The sequence below is a fragment of the Hydra vulgaris genome, chromosome 01 (assembly GCF_038396675.1).
Source record: "Hydra vulgaris chromosome 01, alternate assembly HydraT2T_AEP".
Classification (NCBI taxonomy): Eukaryota; Metazoa; Cnidaria; class Hydrozoa; order Anthoathecata; family Hydridae; genus Hydra; species Hydra vulgaris.
Genome location: NC_088920.1, coordinates 28,490,369 through 28,507,089, shown reverse-complemented (window position 1 = coordinate 28,507,089; position 16,721 = coordinate 28,490,369).

Here is a 16,721-nt window from a genome sequence, read left to right as displayed (position 1 = left end):
GCTTGAAAATGATTTTAATACCACATTAATGAAGAATAGTAAAAACAAACAACTCAGCAGACCGGCATTATCACTTTAAGAATTATCATTTAAACAAAGAAAAGAAAATTTGCAACTTTGTCAGCTTCAAATTCTTGTGAGTAATTGTTTGCTAAGCTTTTACTACTTGTAGCATATATTGTCAAAGATTTTTGGTGATTGTGAATGCATGGGAACAATATAACTATACAAGTTTTAAAAGTTCTGTAGACGCTAGTAAAATCTGCTTATTAGAAAAACTAATTAATTAAGCTAGAATGTAATTTTTTCTACAGGAAAACAAGTTTATCTAGCAACGTGTAATAGCACGTGTAATAAGACTAGTTAATCATATTAACTTAATTAAGTTTTGCTTTTCACGAGCTATGATCTCATAATAAAACACGTGCTAAATCGTGTACATAGCACAAATAAAACCTATGCAACTAATAAAAGTTAGTTGCTGCTAAGCAAAAATAGGTATCAATAGCAACTAAATAAAAAGTATATTCATTTTTTTAAAAAGCGCGACCTCATATCACCTTGATAAGAAGCGGAGACGTCGTATTATTACTCATTCCAATTTTAGTCAATATAGCTCTAATATTAAATCAGTTGTGAATTTTGTCCAGTAAAAGTGAATTCTGGCCCACTGTGCGTAAGCCGTGACTGGGGGCCGATTTTACTATTCTTAAATAATAAGATGAAAAGCACTCATTGAAAAACTAACTAAAGAATTTTTAATCTTTATCTAATTTTTATTATTTTATTATAAAATAATCTCCTATAAATTTGTACTACAAATGTTTTTTATGTTATAAATTTTTGTAAATAATTTTAAAACTCAGTATTTTTACTTACTTTTTAACTTCTTACAGTGTTATATATACAGCTCTTGGAATTAGGAAAAACGAGGTCGGCAATAAATTGCGAGCAATAAACTTGGTCCAAAACTTTAGAAACAACTGAACTTGAATAATATTCATATAATTTATTTCAAAAAAGTTAAAGCGTTTACTAAAATTCACAAAATAACAATTTTTCAATAAAATAGTTTCAATAAGACACTTAGTATTTGGTGGCATATCCATTTTCCTTTAAAACAGCATGACAATGACGAGGCATTGAATTTATTTAATGAATGAGAATATCCTGATAAATATTATACAATCATTTTTTCAACAAAGTAAATAAATGGTCTTTGTTGGTTATTTCTTCACCAACTAATTGCGGTCGATGTACTCCCAAAAATACTCATTATGATTGAGATCTGGGCTCTGTAAAGGCCATACAAAAACTTTAATTTTTTGTAACTTAAAATATTCCGTAACAGATCTGCCACAATGTTTTGGATCATTATCTTGTTATGAGATCCACTTGCGAATCAGTTTGTACTTTGCATTTAGCAGCATAACATTCTTTATGATGTCTAAATAAACTCTCTGGTCCATAATATATTCTATGTAATGAATGAGATCCACATTGTCACGACTAAACACATTTAAGCCATAAAATTTCCTCCTCAATGTTTAACAGTGGGTAAATAATATTTTGGATTGAATCTATCTCCTATTGGACGTCTGACATACCTTATTCTGTCACTACTGAATAGCATAAACTTTGATTCATCAGAAAAAAGGACTTTTGACTAGTCGTTAACTGATCAACTATTATGATCTTTTGCAAATTTTATTGTGGTTTTTAAATTTCTTAAATTTCTGGAGATATCAGCGGTTTCTTAACTTGACGACGGCAGTACATATTATTTTGTCGTAATCGACGTTTAGTTGTATCAACGCTCTAGTTTGTGCCATGAAATTTATGCATAAATGAATTAAGTTCTTCAGCAGTCTTGCAAGGATTATTCTTGGAATACCTTACTAATAACTCATCAGTCCTTTCAGTTGTAACTTTAGGTCTTCAGAGCGAGGTTTGCTTTCAATAGTTTTCTGCAGACAAAATATTTTCATAATTTGACTTATTCCTGGTTTATAAATATTGTAAAGTTTAGAAATCTGCTTATAAGTCAGTTCATTTTCCATAGCTTTTATAATTAATTCCTTTATTTCCTTTGAAACTTCCTAAGCCTTTCCCATGCTTTTAAAATATTACTAAGTAATTGAATTATAAAATTTTACAAACATTTTGGCATATTAGTTATACTTCACCAGACCTTCCAACCTTTTTTTTTAAAACCTTAAGATACAATAAAAAAAACATTGAGATTTAAATAAAAACCTGGATACACGTAAAAATTTTTTAAAAAAGTACTTTTTTCAAACAAGAAAAATTACAATAGTATGATAAGTTATATTTGATAAATAAAAATTTTTATTCGTTATGTTTATAATTGCAAATGTATGTTGCTTTCTTTGAGGTTTTCTTTTATTTTACAATGCTAAACAACCTTTCCAACTCAGCATTACTGTGAGGTATATTATTTCTAAGATATCTGAAAAGAATTTTGATGGTATTGGACAGAATCTACATTTTATGGTACCTTATTTCATAAATGGTTATTTCAAATACTTATGTTAAACGTTTCAAATTGCTACCAAAACTACCAAAGTTGTCTTTTTTACCAATGCTTTTATTAACTCCTCGTCTCTGTTATACATTTGGTGTCTCTGTTAACATCAAAACTTGCAATCTATTTTTGAGTCACTTCCTGATGATAGATTTTCTTCAGATTTTGCATACATACTCTTTTTTGATGACAATACAATTTTCAATAATTAGTTATGCGATAAGTGAATTATTTTGTTCATTTTAATTAAGTTTATTTTTTATAGGGGAATCAGAAGAATACTTTTTATATGCGATTAACAAAACTTCATGAAAAATAAATTTAACCGCAATGCCTTAAGATAATAAAATAGTACTATCAGAAAAAATTGATTGCAAAATTTGTATTTTAATAACATATAAAAGCATCGGGATTTTAAAATTCGTGTTTAATTTAACTTGTTTTTCAATAATAATCATTAAAATTATAATTAAAAAATAATTATCATAAAAATTATTAATCAAAAATTGCATCAGATACCTTAGCCTTTTCAAATGCATTATCATCAAAATGATTGCCCTAACCGGGTAATCTGCCTACCATGTTAAGTTATTTTGCTCTTATATTTTTGGTTTAACGCCATTTTTTAAAGTTTGGGTTTGATCTATAATATAAACAAACCCATGTTTAAAGCTTTATGTTGGTGCCGGTTATATGATCTATCTTGTGCACTTGATTTTCATAAGTTTTTGTTGTAGCAACAGCCTTTCCTTGAAGTTATATTATTTTGAGCGAAAGTAAATTTGAAAGAATTCCGTAAGATTTGTTATCAAACGAATTGCTATATATAATTCTATATATAGCAATTCGTTTGCTAACGAATCTTACGGAATTAATTCTTAATTAGCCTTTTAAAAATATCAGAGAACAACAATCGGGTTAAATGAATGAAATTTTCATCTTCATAGTGTTGATCGGGCAAAAGTTGCCCTAACAGCAGTTTATAACCTTTATACTTTTATATTTAAATTATTACCTAAAATGGTCTATTTAAGTAAGGTGAGTAGAGTGTTATATTTATACAAAAAAATGAAAGCAAAAATACCTCTTCAAATCTCAATAAAGACTCAAGCTAATTAAAGAAAAAATCATTATTCCAAATTGGAAAAATAATTAAACTTATATTAACTTCTGGTATTTATCAAAATATTCATACACTATTGACTATTTTTTTATACATATAAAAAATGAAAATATAATCGAATTTTTAAGTTTGAAATAGAAATATAGAAAATTCGAAAATTTATCGAAACCTAAATTACAATTATTTTATTGTTCCGGAAGTGGCACTCTTCTGGCTTTCATTTGAGCAAATTCAAGTCTCAGTTCCCTCATATTTAATGACTTTGTTGTTTTGCTCTCAATGGAAATAATCGAAAGTCCGTTCAGCTTATCTTGACTGATGTTTGATCGTAAATAGTTTTTGATCAACTTTAGTTTGGAAAAAAATCTTTCGCCTTGACAGACAGTGACTGGAACTGTTAGTAAGATTCTCAATGCAATACAAGTATTGGGGAATATTTCTTCAAGATCACGTGTAAATATAAATGTTGGAACATCTAGTGGATTTTTTTAATCTGTTTTTCGTGACGACAAACAAAGTTCCGTCATCAATTCTTTACCAGAAATACCCTTTTTGTCTTTGTCGGTTAAAGTTTCTTCCAACAAATTACAATTATCTCTCAACATACCTTCTTTCATGTTTGAAATATTCGGAATTTCAAATAAGAACTGAAAAGGAGACATGGTTGCTCTAAAGTCTTCAAAACGCTCCTTCATAGATTTAATGGCACGACTGAAAAGTATTTTTGAATTTTGATCTGGAATCTTGGTTTGTTTCAACTTCGTCGAAAAACTTTTTTTTCTTCCTGACTCTTTCAGCTGACAGATCGGTAAACTCAAATGTTAGACCCGAAGTTGTTGCCAAAATTTTTGCTGTGGTAACGTACTCATCAAATTTAGTCTGATTGTAACTGGATTCCAAAAATGCTACAGTGGATTTTAATTCTTCAATGGAAATTTTGACATTTGATGAACTTGACTGAATAATTTTGTTTGTGCAGTTTATTTTATTCAATACATCACGCCAAATAACAATTCCACATATGAATTCCAAAGTATCCATTTTAGCAGCAATGGATTCAGCTGATAATTTTGTGGCTCCATCACACTCACTTTTGGCAACTTCACACAACACTTCATAAATCTTTTGCATATTTTCCTTGATCGCTTTTACAGCTCTGATGTGACTCTCCCATCTTGTATCACAATTTGTACAAATCCCAAGTACAGTAAGGGGGCACAACCCTATCAAAAAAGTGTAAATTATTGAAAAAATTAATTTTTCTAAAATACACTTATTTTAACTCAAATTTATTGTAGAAACTATTGCTGATTTTTAAATTTTTGCTATCTATGCTGATATTGGTCAAAGTTTCATTTATTTTGATGTTCATTATTTAAATTACCCTAGCAACGCGCATAGCAACCGTTTTTAAATGTTGTTTTTCATCTTTTTAAGCCCTTTTTTCAAAGTTGATTTTGGCTTTTTGTTTGTACAGATGGCTTTTTGTTTGTACAGAAGGCTTTTTGTTTGTACAACGACGTAATAAGCATAATGGAGTTATTTAACTAATTAAACTACTGATTTGACAGACTGGTCTTGTTAGAATGTTTGTTTATGTTTTACAAAATTGGTTTTTATATGTTTTTTTATTTTTCAGTATTATAACAAGGTAGTATGCTTTATAAGATGCTGTTTTGCTATGTATATTTATCTATCTATGCTATTTATAAGCTTTCTATCTATTGCTTTGTATATTTATGTAACTAGTATAACTAAAAAGTTGAAAAATATTTACAAATTGAAATGGAATCATCTCGTAAGGTTCGATCTAAAAGACATAAAATCAGGAAGTTTTATGGTAACCAACACTCTAAAAACTTTACTGAAAACTCTAAAGTTACAAATAAAGAAAACATAGCAACAACAGTTTCTTATACAAAGTTAAATGGTTCAATGGTTAAAGTTGTTGATAACTGCTGTTTAAAAAACATTACAGGCAACCGAATAGTTGATATGGAATTGTTAGCTGAAACTTTTAAGATTCTTTTGTGCCCAGAGTGTTCAGATGATTCAGTAAAGCTTAATCAAAAGCAGAAATTAGGAATTGCTTTTGAACTTGAATTGAAGTGTACTATGTGTGGTTGGTTTAAATTGTTCTGGACTTCCAAAAAAAGATCAAAAACAAAAAGTTTCGACATTAATAGTAGAATGTTTTACAGTATGCGTAGAATAGGAAAAGGTTATCAATCTTTGAAACTATTTCTTACATTACTAAATCATCCTCCCCCTATGACAGAAAAAAGTTACAATAATATTGCTTCTAATTATCAAGTTGTAATCAAAAAAGTTGCCAAAAATATAATGCATCAAGCTGTTAAAGAAATACGAACATTGAAAAAACTAGATCCAATCGTCAGACAGCAGCAATCTATTTTGCCTCATTTAGATAGTCAAGCAGATATATTATGTGATGCAGGTGTATCTGTTGATGGTACTTGGCAGCGGCGTGGATTTAGTTCAAATAACGGTATTGTTGCAGCAATTTCTATTGACACAGGTCGAGTACTAGATATTGAGGTAATGAGTAAATATTGCCAGGCTTGTATTAATGCCAGAATATGGAAACATTCAAACGTAGAGAAATATGCAAGTTTTATAGCAGACCATACTTGTACAAACAATCATCATGGATCTGCACCATCAATGGATTTGGTTGGAACAGAAAAAATTTTAAATTTATCTATAGAATTAAATAAATTGCGATACACTGAGTTTTATGGGGATGGGGATTCAAAAAGTTTTTTGTCTATTGAAAATTTTTATGATGGCACAAAAGTGGTTAAACAAGAATGCATTAGCCATGTCCAGAAGCGCGTTGGAACACGATTACGTGAATTAAAAAAGAGAGAGAAGGGTCTAGGAGGGAAAGGAAAGTTAACTGATGCTGTTATTGATAAGCTGCAAAACTATTATGGTATTGCAATACGTTCAAATATAGGAAATCTAAAAAGAATGCAGATTGCTATGATGGCTGCACTTTTTCATGTGGCATCATCAAAAGAACATAATTATCACACATTTTGTCCAAAGGAGCCAGGTACATGGTGTCAATATCATCAGGACCAGGACTACCCATGAGTGTTATAAAGTTTGTTAAACCAATCTTTATAGCTTTACTAGATGAAAAATTACTCAGCAAATGCCTCCATGGCAAAACTCAGAATCAAAATGAGTCTTTCAATGCAACAATATGGAATCGTGTTTCAAACGATACATTTGTAAAACTAGTACAGTTGGAAATTGCTGCTTATGATGCAGTTGCACATTTTAATATTGGAAATTTAGCCACATTAAAAATATATGATAAAATGCAGATGGAGAGAGGCAGCTACATTGAGCTTGGTTGCAAAGACAGAAATCGTTCACGATTAAAAAATACAAGTCGAAAAAATGGTGAGAAGTATAGGATGCGTCGCAAGTTTCTGCGTGGAGCGAAAAAGAGTAAGGGAAGTGAAAATAAAAATAATGAGGGTTTGTCATATGGAGCAGAAAGTTTTTAATGTTTATATCAAATTAGTTTTATCATACTTGTTTTGTACTTGCAGTTTATGTAAACATGGCATTTAACAGGGAAAAGTAAATTTTTTTTGCCATTTTAGCTTTTTATTCATTCGCAAGTAGAAAAGGGTTATTAAATAAGACTTTTGATAAATAAAGTACATCTATTGTTTGAATTTAGTCTACAGTGCAATACTTAATAGATAAAAAGGCTCCAGATAAATATAATTATTATCAATAGAGTTAACATATTTTTTTTTTTAAACCTTTTTTTCTAAGATTTCCACATTTTCCTAACTTTGCCTGACTGTGGCAAAGATGTTTCAAAAACGGTCTGATTAAAACTTCTCATATTTTAACAGATTGTTTATTATGTACAAGGTTGTGCAATAAACCTCAAAATTATAAGAATATATGTGTTAAAAATAAAATACAACGATTTTTCGGTCATTATGGGGGATAAAAATATCATTTTTTTGTATCCTTCAAACAAATAAAGCACGACCTCAAGGAATAAGTAAGTTGTTAAGTTTTTGAGGTTCATTGCATACCTCTAACATCAAGCTAGTTAAATGTCAAATTTTATTCTATGTGACCTTCTGCATTATGAAATATTTTTGCCACAAAATGGTCAATTTTTAAGTTTTTGCCCCCTAAAAATTGGCCCACAGGGCAACCCTTTCTTTTTTTTTAATTATTTTTTTTTTTTTTAATCTTAGTTTTATTATGAATTTACTTAATAAATAGAAAAAATTATTTAAATATCAAAATTAAAGATTTTTTTATTTATGGGGTTTTGCCCCCTTAAATATTAAAATACGTCTTCAATGTAATTAACTAGTAGGCTTTAAACAACCTTTATTGAAAATGCTATTTTTATTGGTTGGCATTTTTCTAATTGTGTAAATTATTTGCTTAGATAATTATGAGTGATTCGGATAATGAAGTGCAGCCTGGTTCATCTGGATATGCTCGTAAAAGAACAAAGAAGATTCAGTTAAAAATTTTCATTACAATTTTTGGAAAACGTTCTTATACATTATTACAAAACTATTTAAAAAACAAAAAATATTTTCAAATAATTTTATTTTTTAATTTATTAAATTTATTTTAATTTATTTTTTTAATGATAAAAATGTTATTACGCAAAAAAAACAACATTAACATGATGTATATCAGTTTACCTAAATTATTGATATAAATCAAGCAAATTTCAGTCTAGAAACTTCAAACGCAATTTACTCAAAACTTGATTTTGGTTGGTGTGCTCCTTTCGTTCGCAACGCCTCAATTACAGTCCCGCATTGGTAATAATTTGCAGTATTAATTATAAAAAACATTCCAGAGCAATTAGTGATAAGCAATTAAAAAGACGTTAAAATGTAATTTCATTTTTGAAAAAATTTAGTCGCAAATTTAAAGCGTTTGTGATACCATTTAACAAAATTTTAAGAAAGAAATCATTTTATTGCAGTGATGGATTTTACTTTAGTGGGTAAGTACTATTTAATTACTTGAAATATTTTATTTAAAAGATAATCAATTTGTATTAAAATATGGTTTAAAAATAATGTTAAAATTGTAAGATCTTTTTTTATTTTTAAATTTATACAACATTTTTTAACCCACATGTATCCAAGCAAATTTTTTAACAATGTATAGCTAAAGTCCTAAGGTGTATAACGGTGTAAAATTTTTCACCACATCAATCAACATTTTTTAGAAATTTAATTATTTTCAGATCACGTGCGCTCTTTTTCAAAAATGGAGTTGTTTGAAGTATGGCGGAAGCATAATCAAGCAGAAAGAAATTCTTGTTTATTGAATTTATTTTACAAAGATTTTGTGTTACTTATGTACCTAATGTCACTAAAGATTCAGAGAGGTCTTTGCAGTTAAAAAAGTTCATGTTTGGCATCAAAATTCACAACAAAACGGTCTGCAGCACATATGATGGTGGACCGTTTTTTAAACAAAAATAAATGTTGGTTAGAGGGAGCATATGTAGAGTTTGAAATAAGTATATACCTTTTCATCATCTAAAGGATTTTGGGAGACGACTCGTCCTTTAAAACCAAAAAACGGAAGGTTGAAGACTTAGTAAAATCGCAAAGTGCAACTGAGTTGACCACCGCTGCTGAAGTAGCATGTCGTATGTCAGGGCACAGAAACCAAGCTACTTTAATCAAAAAAAGTTTAGAATTCTCATAAAAAATCAAATCAAAAGGCTTTATTTGTGGTGGCAGGAAGTTGAATCGTGATGAGGCATTAACTTATTACTTTGACTCTAAATGTACAAGTCATTCTTATAAACAGACGCGAAAGTGGTCTTTAAAGGCAGGACATATAATATTTCCATCTTAATATAATCTTTGCAAGTCAAAAAAGTTATATTATCCACAAGATGAACATATTTCTATTACTGAAACACGTGCCGAAATTAACTTACAAGCCATACTTTATAAAACTACAGAACGCCTAATTAAAGCCCAGTGTGAAGTTTTTAAAAAACATACTTTTACTACGCCATTCACGTTAATTAGCAAATGGGGATGTGATAAGAGCCCTGGTTACAACACTTATAAAAAGAGATTTTCAAACTCTGATCCTAATGATAAGTTTCTGTTTGTATTTTCATTTGTTCCGTTGAGACTGAGTGACGACCAAAATATTATTTGGCAAAATCCGCGACCTTCATCCACACTTTTTTGCCGACCAATTAAGTTTATTTTTTCAAAATAAACAAATGTATTTACTATAACAGAAACTAACTAAGTTTTATAAGAAGTATCTTAAATTATTCCAACATCTATAAAATTTGGCGAATCTCAAATTGCCGTTAAGCATGACCTAATACTCTCAATGATAGATGGAAAAGTTTGCAATGCCTTAACTGACACAAGTTCCCAACAAAAATGTTATACATGTAGTGCAACTCCAAAAATGATGAACGGTGAACTAAAAGACTTAGTTGTTAAAAAAGAAAATTATTATTTTGGGTATGATTCATCCGATGATAGTTGTTAAGAAAATTTTTTTTAATTTTATACTGAATTATAGTATTCAACTGAATTATAGTATGTTTTTTTATTTCTATTTTTGGCAAAATTTTATAACATAATTTATGTGTTGAAATAAAGTATTTATTTTTGTTTCCTAATCAACTTTTTTTTAATTTAATGAAGAGCTTAATTAATAAGTTATAAAATTAAAAAATTTTCTTTCTTTTTATTGATTTTGAAAACTAAATACATATTTAGAAAGAAAATCAATCAACAAAGTTTTGAAATTTTACCGAAAAATTACTCTGCCATTTTTTATTTATTTTTTAATACGCTAATTTAATGCGCATGCTCACAATAACATCCTACGCTTAAATCACTGTGAATGACTGGAAGTTAGATCTCAAACATCAATATATATATATATATATATATATATATATATATATATATATATATATATATATATATATATATATATATATATATATATATATATATTTAAAGTGTTTGAAAATCTTGTGCATATTTTTATATTCTCTTAAATAGTCATACTTTATAGATACCAAAAAGTTCTTGTGTATATGGCTGCAAAACGAACTATAAAAGTACCAAAAGTAATAAAAGTTTGGGAAAAATACCATTTAACCGATTTCCTAAAGATAAAGAACAAAGATGTATTTGGATAAAATGTATTCCAAACTCTAACCTTTTAGCTTCAGATAAAACTGTTATTTGCGAATTACATTGGCCATCAATTTTTGAAAAAGTTGCTGTACAAGGAAAACAAAAACCAAAAACGCCACCATCTGTATGGCCAAAAAGAGCGGGGCCGCGACCGAGGCGCCGAAATTCCCCAAAAATAAATTAAAAAAATAATTATCAATTAGAAAAAAAATTTTTTGAAGGTCATTTTGATGTTGATAAAAAAATTAAAATTCGTCTCGTTACATAAACTCTTACTTAGTAATTAATAATAAATTTACTGAAGCCCTTTAACACTAACATAGTTATTTTATATTTATTTTATTATTTTATATTTATTTATTATTATTTTTAATTTTTTAAATTTCGGGACTAAATGAACAGTTCCATCATCAATTAATAACGTTAAAATATTTTCACAAAACCGTTAAAAAGAAAAAAATTGGAAAATACACACTGCATTTTGCATCATTTTTTAGATCAAAAAAACGCACCATTGGTTTCCGAAACTTAGTCAACACATACTTGATAACTTCTGAGGATTAAAGTTCTATAATAAATCGCATCAAAAATATATCTGGCGCTCAATTTGAGAAGATTAGAAAACAGCACCAAGAAAGTGATGAGAGACTACAAAATTGTTTCAAGTAAAGTTGGTAACAAACTGTGCAGTGGAAAATTTCTTCACTTGATATTTGTATTGAGATTAACAACTATTCTATAAATAAAGTTTTTAAACAGCTTAAATAATAACTTAAGTTCAGATCATTAGACAAAATAAGATGCCTTTTGGTTGTCAAAGCAAGAAAGAAGATAATTTTTTCTAAACACGTTGTGTGATTTTGACAACAGAATGCGACACTTCTGCACAAAATGATATTGAAAAACTTGTTTGCCATTTGTTGCTCTACAGCAACAAAAAAAATCATTGTTTCGTTTATGCCGTTAGTTATTTTTAAAAACAAAAACGAATAATTTTTTTAAATTTTCAAAAGGATTTTGTGAGTGAAAAAAAGTCCAAGACTTCCTGAACATTAAAACAGCAATGAACACCAAAGATGGTATTCTCATTAGAAAACTCTCGAAAAAACATTAAGGAAAGACTATGGATTCTGATATGCAGAAAGTTATCAATGGAGAGATGAAAAATTGAAAAGATATCTCAAAAGTGATTTTAAATTCAACTTTGTCTGTGCCAAGAACAATCTTGCCCTTCGATGCACTACAGAAGTCATCGGTCAAAAAAAGAGTGTAACTTTTATGATTAACTTGATAAGCAATTAGTTAAGCAATTAATTAATCATTTAGTGGCTGAACACATTGCATCTATCATAACAAAGTAAACTATAACGCCCTACTGTTCTCCTTGAATTCAAAATGAGCTGATTAGGTTTCTCGGGAAGAAAGTCAGAAATGAAATATTGTCAAACATCACAGAAGCTTAATCCTACTCTGTAATATTAGGCTTCTTTGATGTACTAATCCTAACTCTAGTATTTTCACATCAATGAGGAAATGAAAAATACAACAACGTCCAAGCTCAAATCCTTTCTCTCTGTAAATCATCAAAATTTGTTACATGTGTAGCTTATACTTTAAATCTTATTGGTGTCCATACTGTTGAGGTTTCCCCACTCATGATTACATTTTTTGAAAAAGTTTAAGCCATCTTTAACTTTTTATCAAGTTCTACATCAAAATGAGACTGCTAAAAAAATTGACCATCTCATTATAAACAAAAAGTGACACAAGGTGATCTGCCAAAAAAGAAGCAATTAAACCATTGCACAGACAAATAAACCAAGTTCTTTAAGTTTTAGAACCCATTATCCACAACCCAATGACAGATTCTGTCACAATTTGCAGTGCAAAAGATCTTATCATTTAAATTGGTATCAGTTTTTTGTGTTTATTGTATTTCTGGTGTCAATTCTTTTTTTAATTGACTGGGAAAACAAACTGCTTTAGTATAAAAATATTTCAGTTGACACGGCAGAAAAAAAAAGTTCTAATTTACTATTTGTTGGCAAATTTCAAATTAGAACTTTCAATATAAGTTGTTAAAATGATAAATATTATAGATTCGTAGTCAACTTTTGAGAAAATTACACATTTTTTCAATGTCATGGATACAAATCATAAGAAAACATTATTCCGCAACAAATATCAGTTATTTCTGCAAATCTGCTTTGAACAAAAAATATGAATCAGATACGTAGTTTTAAATATTTTCAAAATGTTATCGTGTTTTATACAATTAACTAAAAAAAATGATGTTTAACTGCAATCATAAATTACTTTGAGTTTAATAATATGGCTCTGGAAATGTATTATAAAAATGGCATAAGAGTGAAGCAGCTATCTAATGAAACTGCAAAACTGATTCACCATACGTGCTATGGCACTGTCAAGCTATGTAAACATTTGTTAGCAACTAGTCATGATTGTGTTCACCTTAGTATGTTTACAAGTGACCATTTAGAAAAAGAATTTGGGAAATTGAGACAAGGTTCCGGAGGTGCCTACTTTATAGATGTTCAACCAATTATAGAAAAATTGCATATAAATAACACATCATTGTTTCCAGATAACACACATACGTTGATAAAACGTTAGAACAATGTTACGCGTTGCGTTGGTCCAACATCGACCGTTAACGTTGTTTTTATATAATTTTGGTTACTGATGCGACGTCGCCAACAACCAAAAAACAATGTTGGAAAAATGTTGTATTTTTAATGTTCAAAACATATCAAATTTAAAATGGCTTGGTTGTGCAGTAAATACTTCAACTTTCTATAATATGTGAGCAGTCGGTGGAAATGACAGGAGAAGTTTCCAGTTTCATAGATATTTCAAATAGCTATCCATAAATGTTTTTAGCTCATTTAAAAGACTTCAACAAATCAGAAAGAAATGAAATCGATTCTGCTGTCAATACAGATCAACACATCTCCTCAAATACCTATTTTAATTATCAATCACAATTACAATCATCGTTAAAAAATTATTCAGCTTGCTCTACAACATCATTAACAAATATAGCTATAGAAACTGAGAGTGGTACAGAGTTAGTTGCTGGCTCATCTAACTGCAATAGACCTCAAATAACCAAAATAAAGGTAACATTTTATTGTGCTAATTGTTCTTTTATTTCAGATACTTACACTTTTATGAGAAATAATTTAAAATTACACGGTAATGGTGCTGCAGTGTTTGGTATTAATTGTTTTTCCAAGTGTAAAAGTTTAAATGGTTATCAAAAGCACATTGCTAATTGTACTAAAAAAAAATACTGTTGATGATAATACTGAACCTAATATAATAGTTGATCAAATAGTGTTTGATAATCTTGATGATTTAAATAATGATTATCTTGTTATATTAGCTTTACATTCACAGCCTAAGTATAGATGTTCTCAGACTGTTTTAGATGTTATATTTTCAACTTTAAAAGAGCTATTTACTGACCCAATTTATGATCTAAAAAAACTAAATGAGATTTTATACTTTTCAGGGGATTCTTTAACAGCAAATTCAATCGGAAAACTCTTCAACAGATTATGGTCCACACCACATACCTGTTAAAGTCTGGCAGAAGTGTTCTCCAGAGCTATTGTCGTACTTTCAAAACTGTTTAACAAGTACTTATCAGAGTCTTGTTTTCCAGCCTGTTGGAAAGCAACATCTGTTATCCCTATTTTCAAACATTCTGGAGAGCGGTCTAAATCATCTAACTTTTGTCCGATTAGTCTTCTTCCTGTCATAAGCAAGGTTTTTCAAGGACATCATAGGTTCTTTTGATTTTAGTTTAGGTCATGAGTGTGCCTTTTGAAAACATGCTTTATGTGAAACAGGTATTTGATAATTTTCTAATTATCATTAGTCACTAATTTCTGATACTATCAAAATGTTTTTGATAAAAACTGATAGCTATTAATGTAGAAATGAAAAAAATGAAAACAATTTTTTCAATCAAACGTTAATTTATTATGAAAAGTTTGATCTATAGATCGTGGTGGTCTTAAAAATCCACCAGATAATGTATGCCATTGGTTTTTTTTTTGCTTTGTCTTATTTAATTTGATAAAAGAAAAAGTTTGTCGTAAGTCCTTGGGTGACATCATTTTGCTTCTGAATTTTACTGAATTTTGAATTTAATCAGAAACATTGTAACGCGCTTGCAATGCTTTTGAATAATTTCAAATATACTTTTAAACAATTTATGTTCACAAACTACACCATGATCTAAAAAAGAACCTGCATTAAAAAAGTTAAAGTTATCATAAATTTAATTAAGTAAAGAATGATTTGTATTTGTTATTAAAATATATGAAAATATTTTCTTTGTTTTTAAACAAAAAAAAAAGAAAAAGAAAATCCTAACTTTTGTCTTACACTTTAATATAAATATTTCTAAAGAAACAAATTAAATTCATTAATAGTCATATTTTGACTCTAACTGATATAAATTTTTATAGCAGAGTTGATTATAATTTTTTATAATCTGCTATAAATTTTTATAGCAGAGTTGTTTATAATCAGTAAAAATAACAGACCCCCAGTCACGGCTCACTCTTGCGCGATGAATAAATCTTTAGTATAGATAGCCTTGATTTTATTCCATTCAAAAATAACTGTTCTCAAATCTGTATATTTTTTCTACTTCTTTTGTTGTTCTATAGAACCGCAAAAAAGTTCAAAAGCATAAAAAGATAATAGATCTATTTGATTTTAAGTAAAATATTTTTAACTCTTGTATTTTGTTTCGTGAGTGTGTGTTTACGTTCTTATATAATATCACTAAAATTGAATTCCAAATATTGAATTTCTTTATAAAAATGACTGCAATTTCTACAGAGAGAAAGTCCTATTTTTCAAGGTCTAAATTCGCAGGTGGTATCCAAACTAAAATTCTCATTTTAAATAACACACCAAATGAAGAGCAAGTCACAAATTTAAATATCTCCTCAAAGATGTTTAAAGTTTGTAAATTACTCTTCGGTATCCCAAAACACAATGGAAATGTTGAAGGAGTGATCTCTTTGATTAATGCTCAATGGACAAAAAAAAAAGAAAAATTTTTTAGTTGAGTCTGTGAAGGGCATCATTCTCACAAAGTATATTTTAAAGAATCTTACCTGTGAACAGTTTTATAAATATATGATTGCTTACAAAAATCTTCTATGTAAAGTTGGCTCCTGCGAGAAATATGTTACTTGACAAATATTTTATTGTAAATAACTTAATCTATTATAGCATTGTATACCTAAACGTTGCATTCTTTTTTTTTTAATTGAAAAACATTAATTGCTAGTGTAATTATAAGAAAATTATCCAAGTTTGCAACAATCATGTTAAATAGATAGCCTTATGTTGCTGAGACAGTTTTAATACATATCCGTAATTTGTTATTATTAAACAACAGTTTATAATACAATAAATTTACTCAGTTTTTTTGTGTACTGTGACATATATCTTATATAGAACCAACGGATACTGCACTTTGTTGTGTATTCGCATTCGGTGTAAGTACCGTAGCTAAATGGTCGGAGTCCCATCCCCTTTTCCCCCAAAAAACCCGAATATTACCACCCCAAAATCTAAAAAATTTTGGGGTGGTAATATTCCGTAATGTAGGACTAGAGCGCAATAAAAATGTTATGACCTACGTACGATGCACAGTCAGAAAGGTGAAAAAACGGCAAAAATTATATAACTATCATATATAAACATGCGATACATCAATACTATTGTATTTTAGGTCAAAAAATTGTTTAAATTTATTATAAGGAAAAAAATTTAA